Below are 18,617 nucleotides of genomic sequence, written 5' to 3'. Positions count from 1 at the left end.
GGGCTAAAGAACGGTGATGGATTAACCCCAGATCTGTTGACTGGGTGTGAGTGTTTGATTGGTTAAGATGCTCCGTCCGTCACCACCCCCTTTTGTACCGCTTTTGATGAACGGCAAATCACTTGGATTCACTCTGGGCACCAGGCTCATCCTCAAGGAGCACATTGGCAAAAAACAAGGTTCCCTGGCAGCAGGAACATGAAACTGTTTCTTCCAAGAAGCAACTTCAGAACCGCTATTTACAACCTGGGGAGGGGATGTGGACTTACGGCTGGCACGGTCGACCTCGAAGCTGAGGAACACGGTTTGAGTCTTGACAGGGACACTCAACATCCTGTGATTTTGGGCAATCACTATATGTGACTAACAAAAATTAATGTGTCCATCTGTAACGCAACTGGTGCTCATGTAAAGCGCTCTGTTACCTTTGGGTCAAGTTCACGCTATATACCCCCCCCCCCCTTCCCCAAAAAAAGATAATCCCTACATCTGGATGGTGGTACTACCCTCCATGGCCTCCCAGACTCGACAGTAACATCCCTTAGGGTCACCTCACCCTGATGGAACTCCATTGGCTCCCTTTGCCGGGATAGGCCATCTTCAATAGCAGGTGCATCATTGACAAAGCCATGATGACCAGCACCCCCGCTTACCTTGAAGACAAGCTCCCCCTCTCTGGTGGTCCTCAGTACACCCGCTGCGAGGACGCCATCAGACTCCAGACTAAAGAACAAGACAGCAGGCCTTTTCCATCTCTGCACCCAGGATCTGGAACAACATCCTCTATTCATCAGGACCGTCTCAACGCTGCTCCAATTTGGGAAAGAGTTGCAGACGCACCTCTTTAAAGAACACAACATCACAAAGGATGAACCCTCTACAGCCCAGCAACCTCTCCGATCACTTGTTGCCTTGATGCTGGTCTTTGAACGTGCACAGGGCTCTGCTGCTTTCTGCCTAGTTTGGGGCTACAGAAAGACCCGGTACAGACATAAGTTGAGGGAGGTGCGCAAGTCACAACTTGTTTGTTCCTTCTGCTCGAGTTTGTAAGTTGGTCTATAAGGACCATTCCGACTGGGGAGACCTAACGCACCTAACAGCCTTTCATATTACCTTTTAAGACTGCCCAAGAAGCGCACCTCGAATTCTATGTCAAATTCGATCTCTGCTGGGCGTCCTGCCAGGAACGCTTAGCATAGAAAACACTACTGGGTACGGGCTCCCAACAGTAAGGCCAAGACACTGACCTTATGCTAAACTTAACAATTGCCAATACTGTTATACTTGAATCACTTTAATTTATACCCACACATTGGATTTGAACCTGACGTGGTTAAAGACTTGTAGTTCAGTCTGAGTAAATCATTATTTTTATTAAATCAAACCAAACATGAAAACATTTGTCAATTATTTGTGACCATTTGTACAAATTTTTACATCTCTAAAAAAAATCCTATTACACTTTTTTACAATACATACTGTCACCTTTATATACATTCCACAACATTCATCCTCAAATGGTCTATCAATGTTGTGAGAAGTTGGCCCGATATGCAGCGTTCGCTATTCTAGCGACCGCTATGTATCGTTCCAAACGACCCTTATGATGATTGGTTGTAAGTCAACCTATAGACCAGCTATCCTAGTAGCGTGGATACGAGCAGTCTAAGGCTAAAGACTCGAGAGGGCGTGTTAAGCCAGCTGTTTACCACACATGTACCCCTTGAACACCCAGTGAAAGGACACCACACAAGTGTTATGAAAATAAACAGGATATTTATTAAGATTCACAACAGCCCTGTACTCTTTATGAGGACAGGGTACTAAGCACAAACCAAATCTCTTAGGAAAATACTTCAAGTGCACAATTAAAACAAGTGTCCGAGGACACGGAAAGTTTAGAGGTCTCGGGCGGACCCGATAAGGCAAGTCGGAAGCGAGGGACTCAGGACCCTAGAGTAAAGAGGCTATGCAGGCACCGAAATGCCGAGTTACCTAGCCACGAGGGCTGCGGCTGCACAAGTCTTACAGGCGTCGGGGGTCTTCGCTGACGAGCCAGGAGCCGGAAGAAAAGGAGTTGCTGGCCGGCGACCAGTGATGAATAGTTCGTAGAGATCCAAGCCTGGATCAGAGATCGTTGATACCTGAAAGCAGAGGGGACCAAGTTCGTACTACTAGCCAGTAGTCAGAGGGTACCAGGAGGGCACCGGTTGGCCGTCACCTCGACCAGGTGAGTGGGCGACGCTAGGCTCTGCAGTCTCACGGACCAGGAGGCGTTGTCGGCGACCAGGATGGAGGTGCGAGCTGTCCCACGAAGGATGATGCTGTCGGCGTCGCTGGGCCCAGGATTGGGGCAACAAGCCTTGGCAGATCTCAGGGCCACGTGGTAGGCCTAAGATGGCATCTTGAATGGACCAGGAGGGTCCGGGGTGCTCCTCTCGGAAAAGGGAGCAAGGGCCGGTCTGGAGCAACCAGACCAGCAGCGTTGGTTATCGGATGTCGTCACAGGAGGACACAAGCCAGCGGCTAGTGACCGGACAACGTGTTGAGCAGCGAGCAGAAGGGCCCCACGCAGATCGTGGAGATGCTGGGAGACTGCACTTCGGTGCTGGAGCGGCTCAGGGTCGGGGCTTCTCGGACCCCAGAGCACTCACCAGGGAATTACTTCGATGGTCGTGCTGGTTAAGAGCGTGCAGGTTCTGATGATGGCCGGTCCCTCGAGGTCTCGTCGCACCCACAGATCACAGCTGTGCTGATGACGTGGGTAGAGGTCAGAGGTGCCAGGGAAGCCGGTTCTCGTCGAGCTGGGCCGTCGGATTCCTTGAGGAAGGACTTACAGCAAACCGCAGAGTTCTTAGATGGTGCCCGCTGACGCAGGGTGACTACTCCTTAGTCACAAGGGAGAAATCTTGAGAAGAGTCTCGAATGTCCTTTCGTAGAAAGTAGTTCTTGATTCAAAGATGATCTAATTTGGAAGGGTCCCCGCTCCGGCCTTTATTCTAAAGAAAGGGGTGGGTACATGACTAGGTCCTGCCCTAAGGGTGGGACCAGGAAGGGGGGTAGTTACACCCCTCTCCCCTGCCGGACTTTCCCCAGGCCAGGGCTGGCGCCCCTGGAACTGGTTCTGACCGGCAGATGCGTAGTGAGCACCAGGGTGCCACTCCGCAGTCACCTTCTCGCAAAAGCCCTACCTACCCAGAATACACAAACCCTGTCTGGGACGGTGCGAACACCGCCCTCGACAGGAAACCCTTTGTCCAAGCGCTCCTCGCTGGAAGGACTCCCAGCAGCAGGAGGTCAGACTCGTGTCTGTGGTGGCAGCATCCATTTTGTGGAGCTGAGGCTTTAGTTAACTTTAACCGGGGTTCACAGTTAGGTACATGTCGTGTCCCTCTAGAAGGGCGGAATGCTAACCTCGTCGCCAGAATTGGTGAGGGGGCCACATCCCGATTCGTATGACACCTTACTCGACATGTCTTGATAACGCGACACCGAAGTTACCGATGTGGTACGCGTTATCATGGAACAGCCATTGGGTCTTTGTTCCGCAAGCTGCAACCGGGCTCGGCTCGGGCCAGAGCCTAGTTCACACGAGCCCACGCACTCTGCCTTCAGGATTGTCAAGGCCTGCCATAGGAGTGACTGATAGGAACTCGTGCGTCCATTGTACGGTTAGATATAGGGCTACTATACCTAAAGCAAAGGGTGAGTACACGACTTTGCCCCAGCTGTCAGGCAGCCAGTTGTGTCAAATTTCGGAGGCCAGCCAGGGGTGGCATAATACATGCTGCAGCCCCTGGCGGCCCTGGGTACACCTATGCCCTGCGTTACGGGGTCTGATAAGGTGGCCCAGTACCAATTGGTAAATGCACCTAGGGTACATGTCGTAATTTAGAAAGAGAACAGCCAGGCTGTGGGTCTGATTGGCAGGCCCACAGCCAGAGAAAGTCGTAAACCAGTGAAACAAAAGCAAAAAATCTGGGTGATCATGGGATTGCAGACCCTACTCTCCTACAAATGTCACATACACACATTCACTATCACACCAGAGAAAACAACACGTTATATACATGAAAAAATGTTCATATCTTCTTATATACAAAAACCATAGCATAAAATAGTTTTGTTATTTATGTTTTCAAGAAAAGAAATGCGATCTATTTAGATGTCTCACGGTTAACAAACAGACGGTCGTCTGTTTGTTAACCATAAGACATGTCTTCCATCACAGGGATGGCGGCTGCTGAGGTCAGCAAACCAGCATGTCTGTGCATTTTTAAGAGCGGGCAGTGGTTCGTGGGATCACTGCCTGCTCTTAAAAAATGTTTTTCCAACATTCACAAGGGGGAAGGGGTCCCTTAGGGGCCCCTTCCAATTTGCGTATGCATTACCCCCAACTTTGAGTTGCTGGTAAAATATCAACGTTTTGCCAGCGGCGTTTAATGGGCCCCTCCAGGGGCCCCAGTTCCAGGGGGCCCCCTCAACACAGTACTCTTGCAGAAAGCTCCTGATTGATTCTGAAGGGGCCAACTCACGTACCTTGCAGGGGGGACCCCTCAAGTTTTGTTACGCCAGTGTGACTGAATTTGGGTAGCAAAACCGTGACACAACACTGGAAAATTTTATTTGGAAGGGACGCCCTAAACACACTCTTTCCAAATAGCAATTTCTATACCCAAACTGTGATTCTGGTGAATTGAAGTTTAGGTGTTTGGACATTTGGAAAAGCACTTTTACTGGTTGCAAACGGCCTGGTTTTGCAAATTGGGCCGTTTGCAACAGCCAAAATGCTGTGCGCATATGGCCCATAGTTCCTAAATTCCCATTAGACTCACACTGAGCTTTTTTTAAGTCATTTTACCCGACCTATCGGGTATACCAAAATATTTGATTATGGACAGTGGCGTAGCTAGACCTTTGGCGGCATGTAAGAGCGAGGGGTGCTGCCGGTGTCCTGCGACGGCAGCGGGTAAGTGCGGGTAGGTACGGGGTGCTGGCGATTCCTATGCGTCTGCTGCCCTGCGATGGCCACAGGGACGAGGGGAGGATGGGAGAGGCCGCCGCCCCCAAAGCTCGTGTTGCCTGGGGAACCCCCCCCTTGCTACGCCACAGATTACGGATCAGTACCTCTGGTTTCAATAAATTGGAGAGGTTATATCATTTGTGTGTATATTTCACACTGATCACTTGTGTATATAAATAGTAACAGAAAGGTAGTGATCTGTGAATACTGCCTTGCAACAGTTCACAATAGCATCCTGCATTATTAACAGATTTCCTAATGTTTTTCCATAATATATAGGAAGAATAATCTAAGGTTTTAGGCGCTTTGTCCCCAAAGAAACACAACAGATTGCAGCACGACTGTCGAAGTTCAGTTCTAGAAGAGATTTCCAAGTGTCTGCATCACTTGACTGAAAACAACCCCACACAAGCCCAAAGCTGTGTTGCTAGGATGAAAAGCCAAGTTAGCGCTTGGCAACCTTAATAGAGTCACAGTTGGCAAAGTCAACATCATTTCAACATGTGATAAACTTAAATGGAAGTTTAAAATCTCAATATGATGAGTTTTAAAAACTTGTTTTTCAACATAATCAATCTGAATAAACAACTGTTCATTAAATTCACTTGTCACGACTTTTCTTTTCATAAGTTCATGAGCCATTATGTGAAAACGCATTTCATTACAATGATGATTCGGAGTAAGCACACTAATATATTTGTTGTGTATAAGCCTCACATCTCAATCCTTCTCGTGTTTCGTAAATTGTTCGCAATTAAGACAACTTTTTAAAAAAACATTTTCCCCCAAAAAACTACTGTTTTTTTAAAAGGATCTTTTTATTGATCAATGCTCATCATACATGACATAATGAAGATAAAACACAAAGACTTATGAAAGTAGGGGCCATCATCAGAGGGCTACACAGCGGCCCGCATATGTTAATGGTAATCATCGTCGGCGCTTTTATGGCTAAATACCACTCACAGGAATAGTAGGCATGACACCCCTTCAATATACCTCATCTGGCTCTGTCGGGATTACCCAAGCCCCCCATCGACACCTCTGAACGACAACCATGCCCCCCACACTTTCCCCACTTAATCTTATATAAAAGTTATTTGATTTTTAATCAAACACACTGGAGTGGCGTCAGTCATTGCGTGCATTTTAATGTCTCAGTGGTTGCGTGTGCTGTGTAGTCACTTAACACCTAAGCTTTCGGGTGCCTATCTGCTTGTGCCAGGCTACCCCCGGGGAACTGGCGACCCCAGTTCCTACAAGCAGCATATGCTTTTTGGCGATCCCTGAGACTGTGCTTTGAGCTACTCGTAGTCCTGACCTGAGCAGTATTTCTACTGAAGATTTCCGGCCTAGATTCCACAAGTCTTCCATGGGCTGGTACTTTGTGATTCAGCTCGAGGTCCCTTCGCCATCCTTGGTCCGTTAGCCTGTGGGTCCCTGTGAAGGTAAGTTTGACTTTCCTTGGGCTTACCTGGTTGCTCCAGACGTGCCCTGACTCTCCATTGCCAGGGGCTGCTCCAATCCCACATGGGGCACAGTGCCGGCTCATGCCTCCACCATTGCCGGCTCCATCCCGCCAGCTACCTTGGCCCTCAAGGGGGACCGATGGATCCAGCAAGTGGCAGGGGTCATCCTCTGCATGGGCAGTCATCACCTTGGCTGTTAGATCTCGGATAGATGACGGATGGCGCGGAATTCTCGTCAGCGGGCAAGGAGCTTCTATAGAGGGCGGCCATATTAGTTGGCACCTGTTCACGCCCCCAAGAAACAGTTTTTTAAAACTTCTCTTGTACCACCGTTTAGGTTTACCTCCTGCAAACAAGTGTGATTAGAATAATATAAGCTCCCCATACTGGCTTCAGTATTTGTATAAATAATGCAAAGGTTTTTTATTCCATGTTCTCCTTCCATATATCTTTGTACATCCTGACACAACTAAGTGGCTTAGTTATATTCTTTAAATGTGATGATGTCTACTACTTGAAACCATGATTGGTTAATAATGCGATGCGCCTCTTTCCCAATAGGGCCCGGCTGTTGCCTCATATCCCGGGGGCAGTGTGCCTGTAGGTCCATCGCAGGCCACCTCGTTGGACTTACATTGTTTGTGGGTGTAAACTTAAACTGTGCTACACGAGACGCCAGGACAATTGTCGTCCTCTAGAAGTCACTTCAATGATATTTTCATTGTTCCTTTTTTATGTCAGTTTTATAAAAAATCAACTAGATGGCTTGTGTAGGGCTCTTGATAAAGGGCTCTCCCCAGAGCTGGAAACGCGCCGAGATCTCACCAGCGCTTGTTTGCGAAGCAGCACAATAAACATTTCATTATCTTTCACAGACTTTCCCTCATTGATGCGCTGATACATGGAAACAGAAGAGCGCAGAGAGGAGAACCAGGCTTAGGAGAGACAACCCGAGAGCAAAGAAAAACAAGCATTTGAAATGCAATAGGTCTCGCATCATTAGAGTTAGTGCTTTTAGAATTGTTTATGGGTTTTTTTTGTAAATTTTTAGCATTTTTGTTTCCTGTAGCCAATGCTAAAGAATTACAAATAAAAAAAGCCATAAACATTTCTAAAAGCTCTAACTGAAATGGTCTGAGACCTATTGCACTTTGTGAGGGTGAGGAGTTGAGGGTGAGTGAGGGTGAGGGTGAGGGTGGGTGAGGGTGAGTGAGGGTAAGGGGTTGAGGGTGAGTGAGGGTGAGGGGTTGAGGGTGAGTGAGAGTGAGGGTGAGTGAGGGTGAGGGTGAGTGAGGGTGAGTGAGGGTGAGGGTGAGTGAGGGTGAGGGGTTGAGGTTGAGGGTGAGGTGTTGAGGGTGAGTGAGGGTGAGGGTGAGTGAGGTGTTGAGGGTGAGTGAGGGTGAGGGTGAGTTAGGGTGAGGGGTTGAGGGTGAGTGAGGGTGAGGGGGAGTAGTTGAGGCTGAGTGAGGGTGAGTGAGAGTGAGGGTGAGTGAGGGGTTGAGGGTGAAGGGTTGAGGGTGAGGGTGAGGGTAGGAGGGTGAGTGAGGGTGAGGGGTTGAGGGTGAGTGAGGGTGAGTGTGGCTGAGGGTGAGTGAGGGTGAGGGTGAGTGAGGGTGAGGAGTTGAGGGTGAGTGAGGGTGAGGGTGAGTGGGTGTGAGGGGTTGAGGGTGAGTGAGGGTGAGGGTGAGGGTGAGTGAGGGTGAGGCTGAGGTGTTGAGGGTAAGTGAGGGTGAGTGAGAGGTTGAGTGTGAAGGGTTGAGGGTGTGAGGGTGAGGGGTTGAGGGTGAGTGAGGGTGGAGGGTGAGGGGGTGAGGGTGGGGGGGTGAGGGGGTGAGGGTGAGGGTGAGGGGGTGAGGGGTGAGGGTGAGGGGGTGAGGGTGTGGGGTGAGAGTGAGGGGGTGAGGGTTAGGGGGTGATTGTTAGGGGGTGTGAGCGTTAGGGGGTGTGAGTGTTAGGCGGTGTGAGGGTTAGGGGGTTTGAGGGTGAGGGTGAGTGAGGGGGTGTGAGGCTTCGGGTGTGTGACGTTGCATGAGTGTGAGTGTGTGTGAGGGTGAGTGAGGGTGTGAGAGGTGTTGTTACGCAGAGGGTGTGTGACGGTGTGTGAGGGTGAGGGTGTGTGAGGGTGAGTGTGAGTCATTGTGAGTGAGTGTGAGTGAGTGTGAGTGAGGGGGTGTGAGTGTGTTGTTGTGAGGGTGAGGTGAGTGAGCGTGTGTGAGTGTGATGGGGTGTGAGGGTGAGTGAGTGTGTGTGAGGGTGAGGATGAGTGAGGTTGTTTGAGTCTGAGAGTGTGTGAGGTGTAGTGAGTGTGAGAGTGTTGTGATGTGTTTTAGGGGAGCGTGTGTGTGTGAGGGTAAGGTGTTTGAGGATGAGGGGGTGTGTGTCTGAGGGTGAGTGAGGGGGTGTGATGTTTCGGGTGTGTGACGGTGTGTGAGTGTGAGTGTGTGTGAGGGTGATTGAGGGTGAGAGAGGTGTTGTTAGGCAGAGGGTGTGTGACGGTGTGTGAGCGTGAGGGTGTGTGAGGCTGAGTGTGAGTGATTGTGAGTGAGTGTGAGTGAGTGTGAGTAAGGGGGTGTGAGGGTGATGGGGTGTGAGGGTGAGGGTGTGTGTGTGTGTGAGGGTGAGGGTGAGCCAGGGAGTGTGAGTGTGTGTGAGTTGTTGAGGGTGAGAGTTAGGGTGTGTGAGGGTGATGGTGTGAGGGTGATTGAGGGTGTGTGAGGGTGAGGGGATGAGGGTAAGGCTGTGTGAGGCTGAGCGTTGTTGATGGTGAGAGAGTGTGAGGGGTGTGAGTGGGTGCGGCTGTCCGGTGTAGTGAGTGTGAGCTTGTTGTGAGGGGTGTTATTTTTTGAGGGGAGTGAGGGTGTGTGAGTGTGTGTGAGTGTGAGGGGGTGTGAGTGTGTGTGAGGGTGAGTGTTAGTAAGTGGGTGTGAGGCTGAAGGTGTGTGATGGTGTGTGAGGGAGATGTTGTGTCAGGGTGATTGAGTGTGTGTGAAGGAGTGTGATATTTTTGGTGTGTGAGGGTGATGTTATGAGTGTGTGTATGTTAATATTAATTATTTAATATGTGTTGTGTAAAAAAAACGTGATAGATCTTCCCTTTGTAATTGTCCTGCCTTATGTGTATATTTGTATGTAATCTAACTGTGTATGTTTTTTACTTACTGTGTGGTGTTATGTGTGTTTTAAGTGTTTGATGAGAGCCGTAATTAATTTTATTTTTTTAAAAATGGCCGACGCAATGCGTCACCTTGACGTCCCCTAGGTTAGCGTTCTAGTTTATTTTTGTATTGTGAGTGTTTACGTTTTATTGACGTTTTTTTCTAGCCAATCGGAGCGCGACGTTTTTGACGTAGCGTTCCGATTTGCTTACGTCAACGGTGGAATTCCCCAGAGATCGAGAATGTTGGTGCGCGGAAGGCGTGTTCTTGTTCCTGTGCTGTTGCTGCGTCGTTTGACAGGTAAGAATGTATTCCAAAGTGTTTTTTTATGTAATGTAATGTAGTATCTATACTATCTTTAAGTGAACGACTGAATAGGAGTGTGTTTTTATAACTTGACAAATTTTATTTTCCCGATCGAAATATTTGTAAATGTTTGTAATGTAATGTAAATTAAAGTCTTGTTTTTAATTGTTGATATGTAATGCATATGTTTTCTAAAACTGTAATGTAATGTATTTTTTGCTGGTGTTTGTTATTTGACGTACAAGAGCTGTTATTTGAACTTTGAAGTGCTATTTATTTTATAATATATTTATGTATGTTGTGTTTGCATTGTTTTTTTCCTGTGATGCTGAAGTAGCCGGATTATATGTTATTGATGTACTCGATGTATTAAAGGAAACTTTGTGTATTTGCTGAATTTATTATCCCTAGCAATGTATTAAGAGGATGTACAGTGATGTAATGTGTGTATTTTTTGCGTTTTGTGAAAGAATTGTTTTATTTCCGAATCCCTGTTTGCATATTTGTGTATTCATAGCTGCACCCTCCTTGCGTTGCTTTAAGTTTGCATTTTGGACTAGCTGCAAGTGTGTAATCCTCTTTTTACGTTTAATTCAAATATTTGCTTAACGATGTTTATGTGTACAGTTGGAGGCTGGAGTTGTATTTGGAGTGTAGAGTTGTAGAGTTGTATTGTAGTTATAGGGTGTAGTTGGAGGCTGGACTTTGATGGTGTGAGTGTGAGGGTGAGTGCATGTGAGCCTTTTGTAGTTTGCCATAGTATGTGAAAATTTGTAGTACTGTATGCAGTCTATTTTCTTCCCCAAACATGTTTTGTAGCTTAGTATGTGTTAGATTAGAATGTGTATGTGAACTATCTTTGATGTATGCAATAGTGAGAATAAGGGTGTTGCTTGTAATTTATGGGCATAAGGGTAGACGTCTTAGGATGTTTTTGTATTTTCAGTAGTTCCCTAATTTTTTGTGAACAGCTGCGTGGGCAATGGGCGTTGGTTGTTGTGTTGTTGAGTAGTGCTCTTTTGATGTTTTTTGATGCTGTTGTGGTGTACGGTGTTCCTGTGGTTGTGCACTTAGCACCACCAAAAACACTTCGTGCAACAGCAGCATCAGTCAGAGCAACACCAGAGTCTTGTGCTTTTGTGATGAGGCATTTTTTTTGTGTTTTTGATGTTTTCTGGCATTGTTTACTTGTTTATTTCCCCTTACTTTAGTAAGTGCTTTCTGTTGTGAATTTTTTCCCTTTAGCTCACTTTGTCCACTTAAAAATTGTTGTATTTTTTGCTGTGTATTTATATGTTTGTCTATTTTGTGTGCATTTATGATCTTTGTGAAAGAACTGTTGTATTTTACAATCCCTTTTTTAATTTTTGTGTATTAATTGCTGCACTGTCCTTGCGTTGCATTAAGTTTGAATGTTTTAATAGCTACAAGTGTGTAATCTGAATTTTACATATTAAAATAAATGTTGCCTTACGTTATTTATGTGTGAATTTGGAGAGTAGAGTTGTAGTTGGAGTGTAGAGTTGTAGGGTGGTATTGTAGGTATAGGGTGTAGTTGGAGGGTGGACTTGGACTGTGTGAGTGTGAGGGTGATTGGATGTGAGTTTGTGGGTGCGTGATGGTGTGTGAGAGTGATTGAGGGTGACTGTTTTAGTATGAGTGATGGTGTGAGTGTTGTGAGTTTGTGTGTGAGGATGAGGGGGTGGGTGTAAATGTTGACTAACGTTATTTTTGTGTGGAGTTTGAGGGTGGAGTTGTAGTTGGAGTGTAGAGTTGTAGTGTGGTATTGTACTTTTATGGTGTAGTAGGAGTGTTGTATTTGACGGTGTGAGGGTGAGTGGATGTGAGGGTCAGGGGGTGTGAGTGTGTGTGATGGTGTGTGAGGGTGAGTGAGGGTGACGATGTGAGTATGAGTGAGGTTTTGAGGGTTGTGAGGGTGGACTTGGACGGTGTGAGGGTGATTAGATGTGATTTTTAGGGGGTGTGAGGGTGTGTGATGTTGTGTGAGGGTGAGTGAGGGTGACGGTGTGAGTATGAGTGTGGGTGTGAGGGTGTTGGTGTGAGGGTGTGTTTTAATGTGAGGGTAATGGTAAGTGATAGTGTGTGATGATAGGTGTGTGTGAGTGAAGGTGATAGTTTGAGCGTGAGTGAGGCTGAGTGTTGTGAGGGTGTCAAGGTGAGTGAGGGTGTGCGAGTTTGAAGGTTGAGTGTGTGACTGTGGGTGAGGGTGAGTGTTTGTGAGGGTGAGGGGGTGTGAGGGGGTGGGAGTGTTTGGGGTTGTTGTTGAGTTATGGTGTGTGATGGTGAGTGGGTGAGGGTGATTGAGTGTGTGTGAGGGAGAGGCTGTTGAGGTTGTGAGTGAGGGTGTGTTGCTGAGTGATGGTGCGTGATGGAGGTTGTGGGAGTGTGATGGCATCACGCTGTAGAGGGATGTGGGGAAATAGTAGGCCAGCTGAATGTGTTTTTTTTAATTTTTTTTATTTGTTTTGACACAAGTCTTTTGAAAGTAAAGCTAGCCATCCCTCTTGTGCCTCGAACTTGGTGTCATTTTTTCTTTTTTGTGTGTGCGTGTAATTTAGTATGTGTTGTGTGTTGTGTGTGCGTCAAAATGCAACCCAAGGAGACGTAATAGAGTGTGTGTGTGAAAGTCCCCTTGATCCGTGAATGTTTGTATGAAATAGGTCTTGCATTAGAAAAGTTTGATTTATTTGTCTTGTAAATTACATTTTTTATGTATTTGTTGGTTTTTAAAATTGCTAAATTGATGGCTTTGTCATTTACAATGGCAATAGTTATAACTTTCGCGAATGTGACACTTATAGCATTTGGAATGCAACATGTTTTGTATTTACGTGACTTAGATGGCAGCTCTTGTCGTTAGGCCACACCGTTAGAGAGCAGGAGAGTGCAGCAGGGGAGAGAAGCACAGCAATGCAATATGTCTCGCATTATGAAAGTTTGAGCTATTGGTATTGTAAAGGTCAAATTTTTTATTTATGTGCTTGTTTTGAAAATAGCGAATTAATAGCTTTGTTATTTACAATGCCAATAGTTTTATCTTTTGCAAATGTGACACCTATTGTAACACAATATGTGTTGTGAGGGTGAGTGAGGGTGAGGGGTTGAGTGTGAGGGGTTGAGGGTGAGTGAGGGTGAGGGGTTGAGGGTGAGTGAGGGTGAGTGAGGGTGAGTGAGGGTGAGTGATGGTGTGGGTGAGGGGTTGAGGGTGAGTGAGGGTGAGGGGTTGAGGGTGAGTGAGGGTGAGGGTGAGGGTGAGTGAGGGTGGGTGAGGGTGAGTGAGGGTGAGGGGTTGAGGGTGAGTGAGGGTGAGGGGTTGAGGGTGAGTGAGGGTGAGGGTGAGTGAGGATGAGGAGTTGAGGGTGGGTGAGGGTGAGTGAGGTTGAGGGTGAGTGAGGGTGAGTGAGGTTGAGGGTGAGTGAGGGTGAGGGTGAGTGAGGGTGAGGGTGCGTGAGGGTGAGTGAGGGTGAGGGCGAGTGTGAGTGAGGGTGAGTGAGGGTGAGGGTGAGGGGTTGAGGGTGAGTGAGGGTGAGGGGTTGAGGGTGAGTGAGGGGTTGAGGGTGAGTGAGAGTGAGGGTGAGTTAGGGTGAGGTGTTGAGGGTGGGTGAGGGTGAGTGAGGGTGAGGGGTTGAGGGTGAGTGAGGATGAGTGAGAGTGAGGGTGAGTGAGGGGTTGAGGGTGAGGGGTTGAGGGTGAGTGAGGGTGAGGGGTTGAGGGTGAGTGAGGGTGAGGGTGAGTGAGGGTGAGGGTGAGTGAGGGTGAGTGGTTGAGGGTGAGTGAGGGTGAGTGAGCACTGGGCTGTTTGTGTGTAGTTTGTTGGATTTCTATACTTTAGTCACTGATGTGCTACGCGCGACAGCTAATTCCCTTTTTAGTAAAAATATATATAAAGAGTGACTTTGTTATTTGGTCCTTAAAATTGTATAAGTTTTTATTTCTGTGAATGTAATGTAATTTTGGATTTTCTAATTATTTCGGTCGCACTTGCCTTGTGGCTGGCATTTTTCTTGTTATTTATGCTATTACTGGCTCGTCTTTAAGTTAATTGTTCGCCATGCATTGACTAATGTTTGCTAGTGTCTTCCTGGTATGCAGTTCCTGTAGTTTCGTTTCGCCTGAGCTCGCACTCTGATGTTTATTTTTTCTCCGACTTGGCTTGTTTTTTGTGTGGTTTTGACCCGTATGTGACTTGTTTCGCTGCTATGCTTTGGCCTTTTTGTTTTTTTATTGTTTTAGTTAAACGTATTATGTATGCACTTTTTATGTTCTCTTTGTGTGTTGTTTTTTTTTTCTCTACATTTCCGTGAATGAGCTGCTACGATCGACAGGTAATTACTATTTTATTTTCATATTATTAAAGAGTGCCTTTGTGAGTTGTTACACTTTTGTTTATGAATTTGCTTTTTGTGATATGAATCTAATTATTGTTTGGGGTCTTGCTTTGCTCGCACTTTGTTTCTGTCCGGCTCCTTTCTTTAGAGTTTGTTTTTTCATGTTATCAATGGCTGCTATTTAGTTCGTTTTTTTGCCATGCATTGAGTTATGTTTGCGCGTGTCGTTTTGGTATGCGGGTCCTGTAGTGTACTTCCGTCTGAACTCGCCTCCTGTAAAAAAATATTTTTATGTTGCTGTTGGCTATTTTTGTTTTGCGTTTCACCGTACGTGTTTTGTTTCGCAGCTTTGCATTGTCCTTTTGTTGTTCACATTGAAGTTTTTTTATTGGTAGTATGTATGCACTGTTTATGTTCTTTTTTTGTGACGTTTGTCTGGTGAGTAATGTTGTAGTGCTGATGAGTGTTGGGGATGAGTGGTGCAGTGTCGTTGTAGAGTGTTGTCCAATGATTACCACCACAGTATAACTCCGCACCACAACAGTAGCACTGATCCTAACAACGGCATCACTGAGGTCCATTTATGCAACACGCAGCAATAGCACATTATCATTCTGCACCCCCACTGTACCATTGAGCAACATCAGATCATCACTCTGCCCCACTAGAGCCGTATTTAGCACACCCACAGTCTCATTTATACATACTACTGCAGTACTGTACAGCACCAAAGCATGCTTGTATAGCTGTAATTGTGTGTGCTACGTTAAAAAATGGTTAGAAAGCGTGCACTTACGGCCGGTGGTGTGTGTGACTGTTGAAAGCGTGGACTGATGCCTGTTTGTGTGGGTGTATGCCTGGTGAAAGGATGCACTGATGACTGTTGTGTGTGTACGCCTGGTGAAAGCGTCCATTGATAGCTGTTGGTGTGTGTGCCTGTTAAAAGCGTACATGTTTTGATTGTATGACCTTTGTCTGCTGAGTAATGCTGTAGTGGTGATGAGTGGTGCTGTGGTGGTAAGTGTTTGTGTGTGGTTGTAGTGTGATAGTGTGTTGAGGGTGAGGGTGAGTGAGGGTGAGGGTGAGGGGTTGAGGGTGAGTGAGGGTGAGTGAGGGTGAGGTGTTGAGGGTGAGTGAGGGTGAGTGAGGGTGAGGGTGAGTGAGGGTGAGTGAGGGTGAGGGGTTGAGGGTGAGTGAGGGTGAGTGAGGGTGAGGGGTTGAGGGTGAGGGGCTGAGGGTGAGTGAGGGGTTGAGGGTGAGTGAGGGTGAGGGGTTGAGGGTGAGTGAGGGTGAGGGGTTGGGGTGAGTGAGGATGAGTGAGAGTGAGGGTGAGTGAGGGGTTGAGGGTGAGGGGTTGAGGGTGAGTGAGGGTGAGGTGTTGAGGGTGAGGTGTTGAGGGTGAGTGAGGGTGGGTGAGCGTGAGGGTGAGTGAGGGGTTTAGGGTGAGGGGTTGAGGGTGAGTGAGGGTGAGGGTGAGGGGTTGAGGGAGAGTGAGGGTGAGGGGTTGAGGGTGAGTGAGTGTGAGTGAGGGTGAGTGAGGGTGAGGCTGAGGTGTTGAGGGTGAGTGAGGGTGAGTGAGGGGTTGAGGGTGAAGGGTTGAGGGTGTGAGGGTGAGGGTGAGGGGTTGAGGGTGAGTGAGGGTGAGGGGTTGAGGGTGAGTGAGGGTGAGGCGTTGAGGGTGAGTGAGGGTGAGGGTGAGTGTGGGTGAGGGTGAGTGAGGGTGAGTGAGGGTGAGGGGTTGAGGGTGAGGGGTTGAGGGTGAGTGAGGGTGAGGTGTTGAGGGTGAGTGAGGGTGAGGTGTTGAGGGTGAGTGAGGGTGAGTGAGGGTGAGGGGTTGAGGGTGAGTGAGGGTGAGGGTAGGTGAGGGGTTGAGGGTGAGTGAGGGTGAGGGTGAGTGAGGGTGATGCTGAGGGGTTGAGGGTGAGTGAGAGTGAGGGTGAGTGAGGGGTTGAGGGTGAAGGGTTGAGGGTAAGTAAGGGTGAGGGTGAGGGTGAGTGAGGGTGAGTGTGGGTGAGGGTGAGTGAGGGTGAGTGAGGGTGAGGGGTTGAGGGTGAGTGAGGGTGAGTGAGGGTGAGGGTGAGTGAGGGTGAGGCTGAGGTGTTGAGGGTGGGTGAGGGTGAGTGAGGTTGAGGGTGAGTGAGGGTGAGTGAGGTTGAGGGTGAGTGAGGGTGAGGGTGAGTGAGGGTGAGGGTGCGTGAGGGTGAGTGAGGGTGAGGGCGAGTGTGAGTGAGGGTGAGTGAGGGTGAGGGTGAGGGGTTGAGGGTGAGTGAGGGTGAGGGGTTGAGGGTGAGTGAGGGGTTGAGGGTGAGTGAGAGTGAGGGTGAGTTAGGGTGAGGTGTTGAGGGTGGGTGAGGGTGAGTGAGGGTGAGGGGTTGAGGGTGAGTGAGGATGAGTGAGAGTGAGGGTGAGTGAGGGGTTGAGGGTGAGGGGTTGAGGGTGAGTGAGGGTGAGGGGTTGAGGGTGAGTGAGGGTGAGGGTGAGTGAGGGTGAGGGTGAGTGAGGGTGAGTGGTTGAGGGTGAGTGAGGGTGAGGGGTTGAGGGTGAGTGAGGGTGAGGGTGAGTGAGGGTGGGTGAGGGTGAGTGAGGGTGAGGGGTTGAGGGTGAGTGAGGGTGAGGGGTTGAGGGTGAGTGAGGGTGAGGGTGAGTGAGGATGAGGAGTTGAGGGTGGGTGAGGGTGAGTGAGGTTGAGGGTGAGTGAGGGTGAGTGAGGTTGAGGGTGAGTGAGGGTGAGGGTGAGTGAGGGTGAGGGTGCGTGAGGGTGAGTGAGGGTGAGGGCGAGTGTGAGTGAGGGTGAGTGAGGGTGAGGGTGAGGGGTTGAGGGTGAGTGAGGGTGAGGGGTTGAGGGTGAGTGAGGGGTTGAGGGTGAGTGAGAGTGAGGGTGAGTTAGGGTGAGGTGTTGAGGGTGGGTGAGGGTGAGTGAGGGTGAGGGGTTGAGGGTGAGTGAGGATGAGTGAGAGTGAGGGTGAGTGAGGGGTTGAGGGTGAGGGGTTGAGGGTGAGTGAGGGTGAGGGGTTGAGGGTGAGTGAGGGTGAGGGTGAGTGAGGGTGAGGGTGAGTGAGGGTGAGTGGTTGAGGGTGAGTGAGGGTGAGTGAGCACTGGGCTGTTTGTGTGTAGTTTGTTGGATTTCTATACTTTAGTCACTGATGTGCTACGCGCGACAGCTAATTCCCTTTTTAGTAAAAATATATATAAAGAGTGACTTTGTTATTTGGTCCTTAAAATTGTATAAGTTTTTATTTCTGTGAATGTAATGTAATTTTGGATTTTCTAATTATTTCGGTCGCACTTGCCTTGTGGCTGGCATTTTTCTTGTTATTTATGCTATTACTGGCTCGTCTTTAAGTTAATTGTTCGCCATGCATTGACTAATGTTTGCTAGTGTCTTCCTGGTATGTAGTTCCTGTAGTTTCGTTTCACCTGAGCTCGCACGCTGATGTTTATTGTTTCTCCGACTTGGCTTGTTTTTGTGTGGTTTTGACCCGTATGTGACTTGTTTCACGGCTATGCTTTGCCCTTTTTGTTTTTTTATTGTTTTAGTTAAACGTATTATGTATGCACTGTTTATGTTCTCTTTGTGTGTTGTTTTTTTATTCTCTACATTTCAGTGAATGAGCTGCTACGATCGACAGGTAATTACTATTTTATTTTCATATTATTAAAGAGTGCCTTTGTGAGTTGTTACACTTTTGTCTATGATTTTGCTTTTTGTGATGTGAATCTAATTATTGTTTGGGGTCTTGCTTTGCTCGCACTTGTTTTCTGTCCGGCTCCTTTCTTTAGAGTTTGTTTTTTCATGTTATCAATGGCTGCTATTTAGTTCGTTTTTTTGCCATGCATTGAGTTATGTTTGCGCGTGTCGTTTTGGTATGCGGGTCCTGTAGTGTACTTCCGTCTGAACTCGCCTCCTGTAAAAAAATATTTTTATGTTGCTGTTGGCTATTTTTGTTTTGCGTTTCGCCGTACGTGTTTTGTTTCGCAGCTTTGCATTGTCCTTTTGTTGTTCACATTGAAGTTTTTTTATTGGTAGTATGTATGCACTGTTTATGTTCTTTTTTTGTGACGTTTGTCTGGTGAGTAATGTTGTAGTGCTGATGAGTGTTGGGGATGAGTGGTGCAGTGTCGTTGTAGAGTGTTGTCCAATGATTACCACCACAGTATAACTCCGCACCACAACAGTAGCACTGATCCTAACAACGGCATCACTGAGGTCCATTTATGCAACACGCAGCAATAGCACATTATCATTCTGCACCCCCACTGTACCATTGAGCAACATCAGATCATCACTCTGCCCCACTAGAGCCGTATTTAGCAC

Source organism: Lissotriton vulgaris, chromosome 5, assembly GCF_964263255.1.
Source record: "Lissotriton vulgaris chromosome 5, aLisVul1.2, whole genome shotgun sequence".
Taxonomy (NCBI): Eukaryota; Metazoa; Chordata; class Amphibia; order Caudata; family Salamandridae; genus Lissotriton; species Lissotriton vulgaris.
Note: the sequence above shows the minus strand (reverse complement) of the source record.